At 47.2% G+C, this 20509-nt stretch overlaps 1 protein-coding gene across 8 annotated transcripts in view; it reads right to left on the bottom strand.

Moving 5' to 3' along the window:
• GABPA (GA binding protein transcription factor subunit alpha) overlaps positions 1–20509 on the bottom strand; it is a 284030-nt gene that overhangs the window by 261657 nt on the left and 1864 nt on the right. For 4 of the 8 annotated variants that reach the window (XM_085623070.1, XM_085623068.1, XM_085623074.1 and 1 more), the window contains exon 2: positions 19602–19680. The exons of the other annotated variants lie outside the window; for them this stretch is intronic. The gene's annotated coding sequence lies outside the window, so the exon portion shown is untranslated. The remainder of the gene's footprint in view (positions 1–19601; positions 19681–20509) is intronic. 8 annotated transcript variants of the gene reach the window in all.

Below are 20509 nucleotides of genomic sequence, written 5' to 3'. Positions count from 1 at the left end.
GCCCTCTCTCTCAGTCAGACTCGCCCTCTCTCTCAGTCAGACTCGCCCTCTCTCTCAGTCAGACTCGCCCTCTCTCTCAGTCAGACTCGCCCTCTCTCTCAGTCAGACTCGCCCTCTCTCTCAGTCAGACTCGCCCTCTCTCTCAGTCAGACCCGCCCTCTCTCTCAGTCAGACCCGCCCTCTCTCTCAGTCAGACCCGCCCTCTCTCTCAGTCAGACCCGCCCTCTCTCTCAGTCAGACCCGCCCTCTCTCTCAGTCAGACCCGCCCTCTCTCTCAGTCAGACCCGCCCTCTCTCTCAGTCAGACCCGCCCTCTCTCTCAGTCAGACCCCCTCTCTCTCTCTCAGTCAGACCCGCCCTCTCTCTCTCTCAGTCAGACCCGCCCTCTCTCTCTCTCAGTCAGACCCGCCCTCTCTCTCTCTCAGTCAGACCCGCCCTCTCTCTCTCTCAGTCAGACCCGCCCTCTCTCTCTCTCAGTCAGACCCGCCCTCTCTCTCTCTCAGTCAGACCCGCCCTCTCTCTCTCAGTCAGACCCGCCCTCTCTCTCTCTCAGTCAGACCCGCCCTCTCTCTCTCTCAGTCAGACCCGCCCTCTCTCTCAGTCAGACCCGCCCCCTCTCAGTCAGACCCGCCCCCTCTCTCAGTCAGACCCGCCCTCTCTCTCAGTCAGACCCGCCCTCTCTCTCAGTCAGACCCGCCCTCTCTCTAAGTCAGACCCGCCCTCTCTCTAAGTCAGACCCGCCCTCTCTCTCAGTCAGACCCGCCCTCTCTCTCAGTCAGACCCGCCCTCTCTCTCAGTCAGACCCGCCCCTCTCTCTCAGTCAGACCCGCCCCCTCTCTCAGTCAGACCCGCCCCCTCTCTCAGTCAGACCCGCCCTCTCTCTCAGTCAGACCCGCCCTCTCTCTCAGTCAGACCCGCCCTCTCTCTCAGTCAGACCCGCCCTCTCTCGCTCGCTCAGTCAGACCCGCCCTCTCTCGCTCGCTCAGTCAGACTCGCCCTCTCTCGCTCGCTCAGTCAGACTCGCCCTCTCTCGCTCGCTCAGTCAGACTCGCCCTCTCTCGCTCGCTCAGTCAGACTCGCCCTCTCTCGCTCGCTCAGTCAGACTCGCTCTCTCAGTCAGACCTGCCCTCTCTCTCAGTCAGACCTGCCCTCTCTCTCAGTCAGACCCGCCCTCTCTCTCAGTCAGACCCGCCCTCTCTCTCAGTCAGACCCGCCCTCTCTCTCAGTCAGACCCGCCCTCTCTCTCAGTCAGACCCGCCCTCTCTCTCAGTCAGACCCGCCCTCTCTCTCAGTCAGACCCGCCCTCTCTCTCAGTCAGACCCGCCCTCTCTCTCAGTCAGACCCGCCCTCTCTCTCAGTCAGACCCGCCCTCTCTCTCAGTCAGACCCGCCCTCTCTCTCAGTCAGACCCGCCCTCTCTCTCAGTCAGACCCGCCCTCTCTCTCAGTCAGACCCGCCCTCTCTCTCAGTCAGACCCGCCCTCTCTCTCAGTCAGACCCGCCCTCTCTCTCAGTCAGACCCGCCCTCTCTCTCAGTCAGACCCGCCCTCTCTCTCAGTCAGACCCGCCCTCTCTCTCAGTCAGACCCGCCCTCTCTCTCAGTCAGACCCGCCCTCTCTCTCAGTCAGACCCGCCCTCTCTCTCAGTCAGACCCGCCCTCTCTCTCAGTCAGACCCGCCCTCTCTCTCAGTCAGACCCGCCCTCTCTCTGTCAGACCCGCCCTCTCTCGCTCGCTCAGTCAGACTCGCCCTCTCTCGCTCGCTCAGTCAGACTCGCCCTCTCTCGCTCGCTCAGTCAGACTCGCCCTCTCTCTCTCTGTCAGACTCGCTCTCTCAGTCAGACTTGCTCTCTCCCCAAATAGCAGTATTTCTCTACTATAAACAGACACGCAACAGAACCTAAAAATAGATTTTTAGATCGAACTACAGTGATATATACACATAACTGAAATGGATCGCCTGGTTACAGGGCTTTTAGTGGGATGAAAAACCTGGGGTGTTCTGTCAAAGGGCCATAACCGATAAAATTAAGGGCATGGCTTAAAAACATGTAAACAAAAATCTGTGCTTAGCATAGTGTGCCACACTACTGGTATGTTGCTGTTTGTCATTGGATCCAGATATATTGGATACAACCAGTAACATTATACCTGCAACAAGTCAGGACTATTGGCTTTGCCAATAGTTGTTATTTGCATAAGATAAATAAGCAACAACTATGGCTTTGTTGTATATAATATAGAACATTGAAAATGCTTCAGTTCTGAAATGATGAAACTGTGAAAGAACTTAAACGAGCCTATTTGGAATTACATCAAAGGCTTTGTGCTGCTGTTGAGTTGAGATTTATCTAAGGGCGAAAATGGAGACCCAAGTGGTTGCGAGTTACATAAGATAAATAAGCAAAAACTATAGCTTTGTTGTATAGAATATTGAAAATGCTTCAGGTCTGAAATGATGAAACTGTAAGAATTTAAACATGTGGATTTGAACTGACAAAGGCTTTCAGAGCAGTAGTGCTGCTACCGAGTTGATATATATTTTTTCCACCCTGAAGGCAAAAATGGAGCCCCCGATAGCTACCCTCTCAGCACCTGGTTTGAAGCACCTGGCCCACTAAAAGCCCTGCCTGTTAACTCCGGGAGAACAAACTTGCATAAAAAGTAAATTTAAGCTGATGATTAAATCACAATTGGTCACAGAATGCGGCAACAGCGCCATCTACTGTTGCATTCACTTAAATTAATATGCAACACCACTCGCAATAAATAAGAGCAGATAAAGAAAGGCAGCAACTTGCGTGCCTTCTTATAAAAGCCTCACCTGCCCTGACGCAAGCCTATGACCTCACAGTAGCAGATGAGGGCGGGGGACGCAGGTGAGCATGCGAGACACTACTTGTCTGCGCATGCCCCTTTGACCTTTTCTCGGCAAATGCGGCCCCCGAGGAATTACAACAGCAGTAATGATGCAGTGTCCCTGAATGCTGTTGTTTTCCATGGGGAAAGTGAAGGTCTGGTGGGCCGCAAGGGAAGGTCTGGCGGTCCGCAAGTGGCCCCCGGGCCGTACTGAGTACCGCCGGCATAGCCAATAGGTCTCGCCTTTGGGACCTTATAAGTGTTTAGCCATGCAGCAAATTATCACCCACCGGGCATATTTCTGTAATGGAACTAGTACTTATGTAAAGTGCTTTGATATCTTCATTCGCGCTACATAATTAAAAAAATAAAAATGAATGAAAGGAGAAGTGCTTGCAGATTTCTGAGGTGGGGCAGCGAAAAGATGCACTCTGTAGTTACGCTGTGCCTACCCGTTGTAGATGCTTGGTTTTTTTCCACAACAGGTGGGGTAAAATGCTAATTGCTAACGTTCTTCTGTTTTGTTCAACCAGAAGCATGATCATCCGGTCAACAAATGGTTAAGCATCACAATGTAGATATTTACTGAAACCCCACGAGGATCGTTCCCTTCCTCCCAAAGACATGAGTGGTCTTTAAGGACCTTTAACTACTGTAGCAGCTGCTTATTGCCTTCCAGGGTAGGCTTGTTGGCCAAGGCCCGCTCATTAGACGGTGCTGACGATTCCGCTGAAAAGTAAGATGTCACCGTAATTGATTTTGTTTCTGTTCCTTTGTGTTTTAGAGAAAATGAAAGCGCACTCTTGTGGAGGTGAGGTGGACTGACGCGCCTTCTAATGAAATCGGCAAGGTCTGGAAATGAAACCTGACCCACAACAGATGGCAGCCTGCGCGCTGCCGCTGTTGGCTCCTATTATATAATGCCAGTACCAAATCAGAAAGCGAGCAAACATTAAAGAACATAGGGCTCAGGGAAGACCCCTGAGGAACCCCACATGGAAGCGAAAAAGGATTGGAAACAAACTCCCGTACGGGACAGGAGATGTGCACGCGTACACATGACCCATACGCGTGCACATCTCCTATCCCCGTTCGCCCAAGAAACCGACGACAATAGATCTCGCCAAGGCGAGCAGCGCATGCACTGCGTCGCTAGGCGAGACCTAAAAAAGGAGATCTACCCAGTGCCATGGACAAATATAGTCTTTTAGAATAGCCCCTAAACAGTAGATCCTACTCCAGATTGATGTCCCAAAAAATAAAATAAAAAACATGAGCATCAGTTGAACACAAACCATGGAATCAACAAGCATTTGCAAGGCAATAGGTCTCGCATTTATGCGAGTTTGAGCTATTGACATTGCAAATAACAATGCCTTTTTTTTGTTTTTGAAATTAAAACGTAAATAAAAGGCATTGTCATTTAGAATGCCAATAGCTTAAACTCACATAAATGCGAGACCTATTGCATTGCAAATTCTTGTTGTGTAAGGATTCAGTTTCCAGACCTGTTCTAACAAAGCTGCCTTTGACCTGTAAGATGAAGTTGAGTGCCTTTTTTGTGTGCCATCTCGCCCAATTGGGGCCTGCGGGGACTTAGGCTTGTCTTGCCTCCCCCAGGTTTGTTAGGTGGGTGGTGTGTCCCAAAGGCACTCCAAGGCCCCTATTGGTAAGCAGGGAAGTGGGTGGAGTGGGAGGGAATTTTAAGAGGGTTGGGTTGTTGATCGACCTCTTTAGCAGTAGTCACAACATGGGGCACAGACATGATATTAGCGACTTCACTCCTGCCCCTTTAATTTCTCACTTGTGTCCTTTCTGATCCTATTTTCTCTTCATTGTTTTAATAGGGCAGGCTGGTTACTTTATTTGTAAGAGTTTACGTTTGCTCCAGATAGGCAGGTCTGGTGCTGTCAGTAGGCATGGCAACAGGACAATTGTTTGGGAGGGTTCACAAGGGGGGTGAACAAAGCTCAGCGAGGACGGGGGAGATGTGGTCCAGGAGTAAAGGAATGGAATGGGCAATGGTAACAGGACAGTGAGTGTTTGGTGACGTCAGTGGGTGCAGGAGCAGTACGACAGGTTTTGCTGTGAAGGGAGGATTTTAGGGGGGGGCAACAAAAGTTTGGAAGGGTGGGCTTAAGATGCTTGCAATATATTAGAGAGGTCATTAATAGTTTTGTAAGGCCCTTTGCCTAGGTTTTTGTTTAAGGATTCATTTTCCAGACCTGTTCTATTAAATCTGCTTTTATCCTTAAGATAGCATTTAATGCCTTCTTTGTTTGAAGGCTCGCTTAAAAGAAATAAATTGCCTCCGCTGTTTAGCCTCGGCAAACATACATTTGTGTTTTTGCCCATCATAAAATAGCATCCCTAAAAAACACTGGCAAAGCCAATAGGTTGCAAAGGCAAGACATAACTGCTTTGCCACTGCATCTATAAATGTGTAAGGAATTTACAACTTTCCCCCCCAAATATGTAGGATTGGCGTTACTATAGTAAATTAGCCTTCTCAATATTCATGTAGTGATCACTGAAACTGCGTCAACTGGTATTTACATTAAGCCTGTACAATTCACAGTCAACAGCAGTACTCCGCACAGTACCAATGTACACACTACATTTGTAGAACGCAATTGTGTAGGGTAAGAGGGCTGGTGTTGGCTAAGTTGGACAACTGTCAGCATTATGTGAACCTGTAACGTCACCTCTCACTAAAAGGTGAGAAAACCTTCCAGTACAAAAAGAATGCATGGTTTTGTTAATGCCAGTGTTTACTTGCTATATTATGGAGGTTGCTAAAATAACTTTTAAGTAATGTGTTGCCGGACTATAGTACTGAGGCAGCAATTCTGAGCCATGCTGTGTCAGGCAATCCCAAATCTCATTGTGCGCTTGGATAACCTGCAGTTTTTTTCTGTTTTTTTCCAAAGTCTCGTTTGGAGCTTTGCCCCACCAAATGTACACAGCGATGTGTGTGGCCAGCTGTCTACCGTAAGACATAAGTTCTCTAATAACACACTTGCACCACCCTAGCAGAGGTGGTTTCAATGAAGTCAGTGATACATTCATTTATTCCTGACTGAAAAAACAGATAGGCAGTAAATAAACCGGGAGACTCCTACAGCTGACAGGCCTGCCAAACCAATGACTGCAGATCAGATAAACCCAAGATCAACACATAGAAGAAGCAAAATACAGAAGTCATTAAAGCACTGATAAACGACCAAAGGTGATTGAACTTTGATGGTTATTTATTTACTAGGCTACCCATAACCTGCCGAGAATTCCTATGCAGGGTGAAGCGCCTTGTGATTTGAGCACAGCTTTTATATTAAATCAAAGTTCAGTGTATTGCCTTCTCATAAGCAGAAACAAGCAGCGCTCAGGCCGCTCCCCCTCACGTGATAAGCCCACCACCCAAGATGCATTACAGATCCAGCTGAACCACCCTCTCTACCCCCGTACCGAGCCAAGTGCTCCCCTAGCACTTTACGGAAATGCTGACCGGGTGAAAATTGCATGGGGGATTCTCATCCCACCAACATGGAGATCTAATGCACCACTGACACACACAAACACATGCAAAGACACGCACACACGCACACACAACCAAAAATAAACCACAGTCCAACTACCTACACACCTCTTGATGCGTTAGAGGGTGTTATTCCCAGTGACGGCGTGTCGGTTGGGGGTGGGCGGCAGGTCTCTTCTCATCCAGGGTGAAGGAGAGGAGTCCCAGCCACACCCAGCCCTGGGGGAGGCCAACATGTCTGCCCGGGTGGGATGAACGGCAGCAGGGAGCAGAAAGTCGCAGAAATAATCGCCCCATGTGCAGACGGTGCATGTACCTATCCCCTCCCGCCTACTGCACCTGGAGAGGCTCTTTCCCAGGTTCCAAGTCTATCCGCTCCGTGAGCTAGCGTCCCCTCCCCCCCACCCACACGTCCCGGAATCAATTATCCTGTGTGAAGTGAACTCTGCTGCGAGATTTGCGGACTCCCTGTAAAGCTGCACAGAGAAGGAGCGGCTTCCCGAAGGCTAGTTTTGGCCAAAAAATTCTGCTTTTGAGCGCTGAGAGCTGCAGTGTCTCTCAGAAGAATGTGCAAAAAAGGCTGAATCGAAGTGCGTGTATGACATGAGTAAACCTGCACCGGGAACCAAAGTCACCTAATTCTGCAACAAGAAGAAAACTGAGCACGGCGCCGCTTCAAGGACACCGGGCTAGTTTTTTTTTTTTTTTTTAAACTGTAACGCTGAGCGCGGTGTCCTTGAAGCGTGCGCAGCACTCCGTGTAAAAGTAAAAAAATATAATGAAATCGAGCGCGGTGTCCTTGCCACGCTCAGTTTAAAAGTAAAAAAAAAAATTAAAAGCGTGGTGTCCGTGAAGTGGATGCCGCGCTCAACATAAATGATAAATATAAATAAATAAAGCAGGCGCGGTGACCCTTGCGGGCGCCGCGCTCATTACAGTAATAATAATGAAAAACATACAATTTAAAGTGAGCGCGGTGTCCCTTGCGGGCGCCGCGCTCATTAACGTAATAATAATTAAAAGCTTACAATTTCGAGCGCATAGCGCTGCAGCCGTCATTGTCTACATCACTGTCCACTTTCAAAATAGTGCCGACCCACCAGACAAGCGCTTGCCATGACGTATTTGCTCGGCTTTCTCGCCTGCTAAAAGGTTTCATGTCTTTATGGGGCCATGTGTTTGGCCCCATAAAGATAAGAAACCTTTTGCGACGAACGCAAAGCAGGCGAGGCCGTCCAAATGGGACAGCCGAAAAAGCCAAGCGAATACGTCACAAGGAGCTCTTTTCCAATGGCTGGCCACCATTTAGCATAAACGGTGACGCCAGCCAATGGAAAAGAGGGGTGGAGCTTAATGCCCCTTACAGAAAATACTTCATATCATTAAATCTCGCCAGCGAGACTGCGCATGCGTGCAGCCTACGCCAGACGAGACCTAAAAATTAACCTTGTGGTCAAAAGCACAATCATTTTGCTGCTGCTATTGAGGAAAGCCCTGCCACTTCTTAAAAGCAACCATAGCAAAGAACTGATATTATCCCTTATTTAAGATTGGACTATCACAATATCATGTATACCAACCATCCAAAACAAAAACGCAGAAACACATTTTAGCATGTACAACTCCTGGTTGTCAGATCGATCCTCATCATGCACAGACTGAATAAACTAGAGTAGCCAGAAACGTCATTCATTAGAAGCAGGTTCCAATTCAAATTTCTGTTCATCGCGGAAAAAGCTTACTGGAAAGAGGTCCAGGCTACCTCAAAAAATCTTCAACAATACATTCCTGTCAGAAATCTCATATTACTAATTCTCATGCAATGATTTTAAAAAGTTATGGTCTGGCCTGGGTAAAGCATTAGAAGACCAAGAAACAGATCTGTACCTGACACAAAGCAGAAGTTCATTTTCTATAGGTCAGAGCACATATGCCGAATCAGAACCAGTCTAACTTATATCAGCAAACCCATTGAGGACACCAAACAATGTCTAATAACTTTCATTTCCTCTTGTTCGGACGGAAATGCCCTAAATTTAAAGTATGCTAGGGACTATGGATCAGAGATCTTAAACACAGCTGGAAGAAAGGGGGATACCAGGAGGTAGAGCCTTACTATTGCAATGTGTAGTCCCTTCCATTAATTGTACATTATTCCAGTCCCTTCCATTAATTGTACATTATTCCAGTCTCTTCCATTAACTGTATATTACTTAGATCTGCTGTATCATTAAAGTACTTTGCCCCCCCACTCTTCCTCCAAAAGAAGCATAAGACTGCTCATGCTCGCTGCCTGATCATCAAGTGTGTAAGGCTGTACTTTCGCCACCATGATTTGGGCAAGTGGCCCCCGACTGCCATGTGGGCCCATGAAACCGGTTTGGCATCCACAATGTTTAGCCAAATTAGAGGGGCTCAACTAAACAATTTTAATGGGAGCCCTCATCCATAATACGGAAGCTTAAGAACCCAAAAGCTATAATACAATGAGTATTAATCAATACACAGCATCGGAAGACACTTGCATTCTCTACCTGAGACACAAGTTAGAACTTAATTGTGAGCAACGGTCAATTTCAGCAACCAAACCCGTAACCCAACTCTATACTAATGTCTTGTCTAATCTCCCTAGTCTAATTTCTTTGAAAGAAACAGCTAGCCATCAAGACGTGCAAAAGAAAAAAAAAAAAAAAAAATCGCTGAAAAGATTGTACCAATACTGTGAAATCAGTACTGCCTACGAGAAAATCTGAAGTTGCAGAAAAAGAACGGATAAACAGGTTACAAACTGTTCTAACAATCATGACACTTTTACTCATCAGCCTGAGAAGCACTTTATCATCGCTATCAGTTGGGCATCAACCACGGGGGCTTCTAACCCAAGAAGGGCTTCTGCAAACTGGGTGTATTATTGAAATCTTCCTATCTACCCCCAACCAAAAACTATATTTAACCACATGCACCTGCAACAGGAAAATATTCCCAATGCTGCTTCTGCAAAAACAACAAGCATTGGCATAGCCAATAGGTCTCGCCTTTGGGACCTTATAAGTGTTTAGCCATGCAACAGTTGCATAACTAAATACTCATAAGGTCCCAAATGCGAGACCTATTGGCTATGCCAAGCAGCCGTGCGGCCGCAAAAGTGAAAGTAATCGCGGTCAAGCGCGGCGCGCACGCACATGCACTGTAGCTCTAGGCTGGCCTGGTAGCACTTTTTGGAGCCCTCTCAATAACTTTCGCCAGACCAGCGCATGGGCTAGGTCAGGCGAGACCTAAAAAGGGATAAGGGAATACGTGTGGAGGGTGAGGAGAGAGACGTGGAGGGTGAGGAGAGACACACGTGGAGGGTGAGGAGAGACACGTGGAGGGTGAGGAGAGACACACGTGGAGGGTGAGGAGAGACACACGTGGAGAGTGAGGAGAGACACACGTGGAGGGTGAGGTGGAGGGTGAGGAGAGACCGAGGTGGAGGGTGAGGAGAGACCGAGGTGGAGGGTGAGGAGAGACAGAGGTGGAGGGTGAGGAGAGACCGAGGTGGAGGGTGAGGAGAGACCGAGGTGGAGGGTGAGGAGAGACCGAGGTGGAGGGTAAGGAGAGACCGAGGTGGAGGGTAAGGAGAGACCGAGGTGGAGGGTAAGGAGAGACCGAGGTGGAGGGTAAGGAGAGACCGAGGTGGAGGGTAAGGAGAGACCGAGGTGGAGGGTAAGGAGAGACCGAGGTGGAGGGTAATCAGAAGTGGAGGAGAGAGAGAAGAGGAGGAGAGAGAGAGAGGTGGAGGGTGAGGAGAGAGAGAGGTGGAGGGTGAGGAGAGACAGTGGTGGAGTGGGGGGGAGGGGAGGATATCACTTACTTTCTCTCCTAGTGTAAGGTAACGCCCCCACCCCACAGGCCCTGCCGGGGCCGAGAGCAGATCACTGTTCGCATCAGCCGTCACCAGAGACCGCTCCGTACTTGTTGGTAAATAGAGGTTCACTATCTGTTGATAATGGGATTCACTTGGGGGGCTGGAGGGTGAGGAGAGACCGAGGTGGAGGGTGAGGGGAGACCGAGGTGGAGGGTGAGGGGAGACCGAGGTGGAGGGTGAGGAGAGACCGAGGTGGAGGGTGAGGAGAGACCGAGGTGGAGGGTGAGGAGAGACCGAGGTGGAGGGTGAGGAGAGACAGAGGTGGAGGGTGAGGAGAGACCGGAGGTGGAGGGTGAGGAGAGACCGAGGTGGAGGGTGAGGAGAGACCGAGGTGGAGGGTGAGGAGAGACCGAGGTGGAGGGTGAGGGGAGACCGAGGTGGAGGGTGAGGGGAGACCGAGGTGGAGGGTGAGGGGAGACCGAGGTGGAGGGTGAGGGGAGACCGAGGTGGAGGGTGAGGAGAGACCGAGGTGGAGGGTGAGGAGAGACCGAGGTGGAGGGTGAGGAGAGACCGAGGTGGAGGGTGAGGAGAGACCGAGGTGGAGGGTGAGGAGAGACCGAGGTGGAGGGTGAGGAGAGACCGAGGTGGAGGGTGAGGAGAGACCGAGGAGGAGGGTGAGGAGAGACCGAGGAGGAGGGTGAGGAGAGACCGAGGCGGAGGGTGAGGAGAGACCGAGGCGGAGGGTGAGGAGAGACCGAGGCGGAGGGTGAGGAGAGACCGAGGCGGAGGGTGAGGAGAGACCGAGGCGGAGGGTGAGGAGAGACCGAGGCGGAGGGTGAGGAGAGACCGAGGCGGAGGGTGAGGAGAGACCGAGGCGGAGGGTGAGGAGAGACCGAGGCGGAGGGTGAGGAGAGACCGAGGCGGAGGGTGAGGAGAGACCGAGGCGGAGGGTGAGGAGAGACCGAGGCGGAGGGTGAGGAGAGACCGAGGCGGAGGGTGAGGAGAGACCGAGGCGGAGGGTGAGGAGAGACCGAGGCGGAGGGTGAGGAGAGACCGAGGCGGAGGGTAAGGAGAGACCGAGGCGGAGGGTAAGGAGAGACCGAGGCGGAGGGTAAGGAGAGACCGAGGCGGAGGGTAAGGAGAGACCGAGGCGGAGGGTAAGGAGAGACCGAGGCGGAGGGTAAGGAGAGACCGAGGCGGAGGGTAAGGAGAGACCGAGGTGGAGGGTAAGGAGAGACCGAGGTGGAGGGTAAGGAGAGACCGAGTTGGAAGGTAATCAGAAGTGGAGGAGAGAGAGAAGTGGAGGAGAGAGAGAGAGGTGGAGGGTGAGGAGAGACAGTGGTGGAGTGGGGGGGAGGGGAGGATATCACTTTCTTCCTCTCCTAGTGTAAGGTAACGCCCCCACCCCACAGGCCCTGCCGGGGCCGAGAGCAGATCACTGTTCGCATCAGCCGTCACCCGAGACCGCTCCGTACTTGTTGGTAAATAGAGGTTCACCATCTGTTGATAATGGGATTCACTTGGGGGGCTGACTTACCTCCTCCACCCCCAGGGCCAACACTGAGAAGGCATCAGAGACCTGGTGCTGCCTATGCTGCAGTACTGCGAAAGAGAGGGATGGGGGGCGGGCAGAGGAAGAGGAGTGGGGTTAGAGAAGGGACAGGTGGGAAGAGAAAGAGGAGAGAAGGGACAGAGACAGAAAAGGAGCAAAAAAAGAATTAGAGAGAGTAAAGAGGTGAGTTGGGGAAAATGAAAACATTACGAGGGAACATGTAGCAAAGAGGTGGAGAGAGAAGATGGGAGAGAGTAAGGACGCAGCCAAGAGATAGGGCAGAGACAAAAAGAATCGAAACAATACAAAAGTATTTTCCAAACTCGTAAATAACCACGGGCAAAACAACTGATCTGCAATGAAGCATCCGAATCCGGTATATCATGACGTTAACCATGCAATAAAAAATAAATAAAAAAAAAAAACACCCAAAAACACGTATACACCATGTTGACCCTTTTCCATGCAACGTATTCTAAAACGCCATTCTCATTTATACATTCACAGCAAACCTGTTCACAAGAGTGACAGAAAATGTGGTATTAGTGTTACATTTTTGTTTACATCCATACCCGCTCACTTATGCAATTAAAGGATTCATGACCACACGGTTAAACAAAACGTACTGACACACACTCCCGATCTGTGAAACGTTCACCCCACTTTCTCGAAATTGAAACCAGTGCATGTGTCCGACGAACTTCCTGCCGCTTATCTGAATGCACCAGTGGCAGAAGATAGTCACCATCTTGCAACAACACAATTAAAGGGAGGCATGCCTGTCTCTCCCCACCGCCACATGTCTCTGAGTCTTACTGTCTCATGCGAGATCTCCCTCTAGGAGACAGCTGACACCGACTATTCCCCTGAGACAGTACGGGAGATGCGTGTGTGTGCAAGTGTGTGTGTCTATATGTATATATCTGCGTGTGTATGCATGTGTGTGTGTGTTTGTATGTGTATATGTTTGTGTATGCATGTGTGTGTTGGTGTGCAAGTATGGGTGTGTCATTGTGTTCATTTGTCTTCATGGATGTGTACACATGTTTGTGTGTATACCTATGTCTGTGTATGCATGTTTGTGTGTATGTATATGTGTTTGAGTATGTTGGTGTGCGTGCTTGTTTATATGTGTATGTGGGGTTGGAGTGCATGCATATGCATATCTGTGTGTGTTCATGTGTGTGTGTAAAGGCCATGTGTGTGTTTGTATGTGTGCATAGTTGTGTATGCATGTGATCAGAGGGAAGAGTGCACTTGAGGGCAAAGAGGAAAACATACAGGGAAGAGTATGTGAGGGCAGAGAGAAAAATACAGAGGGAAAAGCATGTGAGGGCAGAGAGAAAAATACAGAGGGAAGAGTCCATGTGAGAGAGGAGAGAAAAATAGAGAGGGAAGAGCTCATGTGAGAGCAAAGCGAAAAATACAGAGGGTAGGGCGCATGTTAGACTGGAGATAAAAACATAGAGGGAAGAGAGCATGTGAGAGCAGAGAGAAAAATATAGAGAGAAGAACACATGCGAGGGCAGAGAAAAAATACAGAGCGAAGAGCACATGTGAGAGCATAGAGAATAAATGCAGAGGGAAGAGTACATGTGAGGGAAGAGAGATAAATACAGAGGGAATAGCATGTGTGAGGAAAGAGAGAAAAATGGAGAGGGAAAAGCACATGTGAGGGCAGAGTGAAAATACAGAGGGAATAGCACATGTGAGACCAGAGAGAAAAACATAGAGGGAAGAGCATATGTGAGGACAAAGAGAACAAGTACAGGCTATGCCAAGCGGAAGTGATCGCGTTTGCGATCAAACATCAAAGCGGCGAAAGTGAAAGTAATCGAGCAGAGCATCAAAGGGCTGGGTGAGAAGGGAGGGGGGAATGCAAGGGTCAAAGCGGCTAAAGTGAAAGTAATCGAGCAGAGCATCAAAGGGCTGGGTGAGAAGGGAGGGGGGAATGCAAGGAGCAGAGGAGCAGCTGTGCACGTGCACGCCATCGTGCACTCAAGCCCTAGGCCAGCAAAACCATGTGGGTAGCACTTTTGAAAGCCCACTTACAAAATGTCTCAAAGAGACAGCTTTCGCTGTCTCAGCGAGACCTAAAATCTAGTCCATGCATCACTCATATCTTGCCTTGCTTTCTACAATTCAATTAAACTTAAGCAAGTCTCGCTGCCACAAGCAAACTGTAAAGAAACAGCAAATAAAACTCAAAATCACTGTTCTAAAGGAAGTCCACAGGCCGTAGTGTAGATTATAAGTGGAAGGTTCATTAAATCTTAGGTGCAAGTAGGTAAGATGATAGCTAAGCCAAAGTGTAGCACCACCAGGAGCAGCCTCCTTGCTTCTCAGCCCACTCACTCCAACGGACACTCTCAACCTCACCAGACACTCAAGCAATCCATTACCTCACCAAGCACTCCAGTATTCCACTACACCATATTCATAATGGCTGAGCAGCATGGACTAGGAACACTACAGAAGATGCATTAAATTACAACACATCTCCCCATTTTATATAGATACAATTAAAAATGATAATAAAAAATATCATAGTACATAATATGTTAAATGATGAAACAATCAACTCACACTTAAGTACGCCTTGTATTGTCTTACATTGCGGGCTAGAGGCTAGTTCATAGCCCGGAACTGTTACCTGTATTGATAAACATGTGTCTAATCAAATTGCACAAATAGAAGAGATCCTTCTCAGGACGAGAACCCTCACTGGGTGACATTCTTCATCATTTGGTCCCCTCCTCACACCCGGACTGTGAGGTCCATGGTGTGGGCTACAACCCCAATAGTTGGGAGGAGCAGAGGTGTTTTGATGAGCGATGGAAATGAGGTGAGTGTGGGACAGAGTGCTAGTGAAAATACAGTGTTTGTTAAAATTACCTACAGGGGGCCAAAATAATGGTATTCAGTAGGTCCACTGGGGTAGGATTAAAAAGAGGACTGGGGTTGTAAACCAAATATACCCCTAAAATGGTGAACATGTTTCTGCCCGCAGGTGGTGACCAGTAGGGGTTCCAGGGCATTCATCAGGACCCAACGTGTTAGTCACTCTGTTCGCAGTGAATATAAAATAAAAATGTATACTGGTCAGACAAGGATCAAGGTGGCCAAAAAGGTGGTGGCCCATATGTGCGATGGGTACACCGTCGTTCTGAGAAATCAAATAAAGAGAAAAACATATGAATCAACATTTCAAGATTACACATCACCTTGAGGATTCAAGGATACTTGACTGAGTGTATTTAAATACTGACTTATCTATGTCGTGCTCAAGATCTAACAATACTTAGCAAGCACACAGCTGCTTATTAGGATATTTGTCTGTGTGGTTGGATTCGTTTTATATATAGGATCTCTTACCTTCTCAAACAACAAGTAATATCCACCCACAAGCCACAGGGTACATCCAGAAGCGCCCCACTGGAAAAGAAACCATGACAGACACATAGGACCAGACAATACTTCGTATTAAGTATATGTGTGAAGAGTATCTACCCACCAAATTGTCATCTTATTAAATGAATATTTAGCTCACACCGAGTGATGTGGGTTTGAGAGACATTCCTTGTCTTCTCACTTCGTTTATTTCAGATCGTTATTTAGCAGTTGCTGTACCATCTCAGGACACACTATGTCCATGCGGGTACTTTGTTGTTTATACTCGTACCTTTTGCTGACTACAATTTCCAGCCACACATGTACGCCTTTGACGTGTACCACATGATAGGGACGCACGCCACTCCGTGTGATTACATATGGCTGCCGGCAGCGGTAAGTTTCACCCTCGCTGGGACTCCAGCCAGGAGGCTAGCACTGCACCACAGGTAAGCACGGACTTGCGTGCTTTTCTTTCCTTTCCGCTGTCACTGCAAAGCCAGTTACACTGGCCTCGCTACTCCCCAAAGGAGTTTTCTTCGCTTATCCAAGCACCCAAGTGACTTTCTTCTCACTCGGGCGATGTGCCGGACACAACAATAGCTTTTTACTAAAGACAATTGCGTCCCCTGTTACATAGTGGGCATTTTATAGAATACCATAACCAGATGGGACACGCAGGTCCTGAAAAATTTTGTATGGCCTTGTGGGAGTTACCGCTCACCAGCTTATTTACAATACAGGTTGGGCAGTTGCTCTTACCTCACTCCTTGGTGGGAAAATTACGAAACTAATACATTTTTGTTTTATAAACGGCACATGGTGCAGCTTATTGCAGACTATGATGGCAGTCCTTAACTTATCAGCCATGATTGCTTTTTCTACTCATTAACTCGAATAACTCTTGCTCACGGGGTAAACTCCCCTTCTTGTTTATTTTCCGGATACTCTCTATACTGCCTCAGCAATGCAAGGTGAGCAGTAGCAATTCCTCCATTCCCGGACATATTTCTACTCACTCACTCGGTGTGAGCTAAATATTCACTTACTAAAATGACAATTTGGTGGGAAGATACTCTTCACACATATACTTTGTATGCAGTATTGTCTGGTGCTATGTGTCTGTCATGGTTTCTTTTACAGTGGGGCGCTTCTGGATATACCCTGTGGCTTGAGGGTGGATATTACTTAATCTTTGAGAAGGTAAGATATCCTATATAAATAAAAAAGAATCATACCTACACAGACAACTATCCTAATGAGCAGCTGTGTGTTTGCTGAGTATTGTTAGATCTTGAGCACATAACATAGATAAGTCATTATTTAAATACACTCAGTCAAGTATCCTTGAATCCTGAAGGTGATATGTAATCTTGAAATGTTGATTCATATGTTACTTTCTTTCTCTTTTTTTAATTTCTTAGAATGACAGTGGACTCATCACACATAGGGGCCACCACCTTTTTAGCCGTCTTGATCCTTGACTGGCCAGTATACATTTTTATTTTATAATCACTGCGAACAGAGTGACTAACACCTTGGGTCCTGATGAATGCCCTTGAATCCCTTAAGGGGGCCAGCTGCTTGCAGAAACATGTTCACCATTAAGAGGGGTATATTTGGTTTACAACCTCAGTCCTCTTTTTAATCATACCCCAGTGGACCTACTGAATAAAGTTATTTTGGCCCATGTAGATAGTTGTAACTCTGTCCCTCACTGACCTCATTTCCATCGCTCATCAAACCACCTCTGCTCCTCCCAACTATGGGAGTTGTAGCCCACACCATGAACCTCACAGTCCGGGTGTGAGGAGGGGACCCAATGATGAAGCATGTCACTCTTGGGTGAGTGACGGTTCTCGTCCTCAGAAGGAGCTCTTACATTTGTGCAATTTGATTAGACACACGTTTGTCAATACGGGTAACATTTCCGGGCTATGAACTAGCCTCTAGCCCGCTCTGTATGACAATACCAGGCGTACTTAAGCGTGAGTTGCATGTAACAGTGGGATTAGTACGTACCTGGTGGGGCCAATCCCTAAATCCCCAGTGTGAATATTATAAATTATGAAACATTTCCATGACATTGGATACAATAAAAGCACTGCACTAAAAAAAGAAATCACAATGCTATATTCCTGAAAGTGATACAAACCTGCGCCAGACTGAGAACTGAAACCACAACAAGGGTATAACACAGTGAAACACCAACACCCTCACTCACCCCCTCCTGCACACATAACTTTTAGCACACCCAACAGGACCAAAGGTCTCAGGCAAAGTACTACAGGGTACACGACCCTGCAACGCACACAACTTCTTCCACACCCGACAGCACTAAAGTGTCAGACAAAACACTCCAGGGTACACAACCTGTAACACACACCATTTCTTGCACACTTAACGGGACCAAAGTCTCAGATAAAACATACAGGGTACACAAACCCGCAACACACACCATTTCTTACATACACCATTTCTTGCATATTTGATGTGGCCAAAGTCTGATGTAAAACACTCCAGGGTGCACGATCCCAATCATAACACCAGGGTACTCAACCCTTACAACAAAACAGCATTCTGCAAAACAAATGCCACACACCTTACAAGGCTTGGAGTAAAAACTAAGACTGCCACACAAGCATGGTTTAATACAACTAGGCAGGAAATTAATGATAGAATGTTGAACTCAGCTGGTATAAATAACGCACTAAGACAGCAAGATAAGCATGGCATAACACCCATACAAATATCCCCATGGAGGAAATCTCTCTTGTAGAATATAAACACACCTAAGCAGAAAATTACATATGGCACGAATCAAAAACATGGCAACAAATTCAACATTACAACAAAAAAAAACATATAGTAAAGCATTTTCTAGACATAGACAGGCATCAAGTTAAGGAATGATCATACACTTCCCAAGATAAACAACGAGAACATACCAGATTTAAACAAATCCACTCCTTAGCAAGGAACACGCATTATAAGTATACATCCCAATATAGCAGAATTAATAAAAACAGCATCATAATAAACCATCACAGGCAGATAACCAGTCTTTTGCTCTGGTGAGCGATCTCTCACCTGAAGTTCCTCACCAATGCCAGATACCGAGAGAGACAGGATTTTCAAGAGCAAAAGTGGAGTTCTGGTTGTAAGAAACTCTGCGAAAGAGCACGCTTTCACCAGACGCACAGTGCTGTAGAATGACATACGAGCAACACGCTTACTCTTTTTTAACCAATAGCGTGCAAGTCGTCGTAGCTTCACATAAGACCCCCAATCAAACATGGCGGTCACGTCAGTGACATCAGCACGCCGACATCACAATGAATGTGCGCATGTGTAGTGTTCCTATGCGCGTTCTGGCCACCACAAGGTCCTGGCGCCCATCGGTTTGCTTCAAAACAGCACGCACAGTCCCTGGGCACCTCTGCTACCAACGCATTCCCCGCTTCTGGGGGATATCCACCCTGGCCTTTTCAAATGGCACACTGGACCTTCACGCACCAACAGTAAGGGGAAACACGCTTCTCAAAGTATAGAAACATGCGCTCCCAAAGTCGCAGATGCATGTAAACGTCCAGGTGATAGAATCCCACGGGCTTCAATAAAACGAATAATGTTGCAGCTTACCAGTCGATAAGAATCAGAATCACTTTCCAGGGGCTGAATGTTCAAACAAATAACGCTGGTTCCTTTAAAGTAAACACTGCCAGTTACACTTACAATCAATGCAGCCAGTTCACTAAAAATTCCATGCTGACAGTTACACTGCAGTGCAACACTGCCAGTTCATACCCCTCTGGCATGACAAGCCAAACACTGAACAGCTCACACAATAAGCTAGCCTGAGAAAATGTCCAGGAATGCAGGCTGCCCATTAAAATAGACACTGATGCGGCTGTGTCCAAGGCGTATTACTTCTGACAGGCTTAAATTCCTTTAAAGTGTAATTTCTCTATGGATACAGTTTCTTTTCGACTTCTTAGTTTCTTCTCTTGTTCTCAGATCTCCATAACCTAATTGCTAGTCCCTCACACATGGTTGCTTCTCCTAGATAGTCACCAGTGTTGTAAACAGGGATGTGGAATTCCTACAGCCCGATGCCCAGGACATATTTTTTCGGGTCAAGGGCAACAAGTTTTCATGTGTATTTTGTCCTTGGGACAAGTAGTCCCAACGCCCTGCAGCACAAACACTTTGGCTGCCAATTTGCAGTACCACATTATGGATCAGGGAAGGGCATTGCCTGAAGTTAAGGTAATATTTGTGTCCATGAGTTAATGCTGGTCAAACTTGTATTTATGGTTCATTAATTTAAAGCCTTTTTTTATTAGGGGGAGAACTCCAAGTAAATGTTGCAAGCTCTGACTGCACTACTGACAGTGGTTCTAGTATAAAAATACATACTCACGTTTTCAATGTTTAGCAAAATGAGGCTATGTATAATGCTCCCAGAATGCTCTCTGATTAGATGCAAATATTTGCAGAAGCTAGAAACAAGATTAAAATCAAGAATTTAACTTTCAAAATAAAATGTTCACAAAAATGCAAAAACATTTCGCTAAACTACTGTAAAATTTTATGTACCATTTCTTTGCAGCATCATTTAGTAAAATGTGTTGATGTATAATCGTATTTCCCAAAAATATTCATAACAGAAAATAAGAGTAACCAGTTTTAATAAGATAATGGGAAACATACAAATAAAAACAAGCAGTGGTAAAGCCATTGGTCAGCCTTTTGGTTTTGTCAATGCATGACTTGTTTTGGCATGGTTTTTGTAAAACTTTATTGATGCCGGAGCTGCCGGGCCCTCACCTTTATAACAAACATTGGCAAAAGAAAACATTTTTTTGGTCTCTAAAAGCACACATTGCCACAGTAGTTCCTGGCACTGAATAAAACAACTGTGTGTCAATATGCTCCTTTGTGAAAAAACAGAATGCTGTCACTCACAGTGAAGCTAGCCAGTAGAGAGAGCGAGTCAATTTTAATAAACACAAAAGGTCATAGTTAATGCCAGACCTAATTAGGGGCCCAATTATTAAATAAAGTCTCAGAAGTGCACCCATGTCCTTGCATGAAGTGCAGATATACGGCTTTCGTCAATTCACAAGACTTTACAGAAGTAGGACAAAAAATAGTACTCCTAGAAAATATTTGTGAACTGTTTTTAAACATGAGCAAATATGCAGGTGTAGATTAACTCACGCGAAAATCTTACTGTTTGCAAGTTCACTTTCCCTCCAACCCCTTTTTTTCCAACCCTGGAAGATGTTTTATGTCTGCCATTGTCAGGAGTACATTTCCAGCTTTTAC

This window comes from Triturus cristatus, chromosome 8, assembly GCF_964204655.1.
Source record: "Triturus cristatus chromosome 8, aTriCri1.1, whole genome shotgun sequence".
In the NCBI taxonomy this organism is placed as follows: Eukaryota; Metazoa; Chordata; class Amphibia; order Caudata; family Salamandridae; genus Triturus; species Triturus cristatus.
The sequence above is the reverse complement of the archived record's forward strand: the minus strand, read 5'-3'. Positions and strand labels throughout refer to the sequence as shown.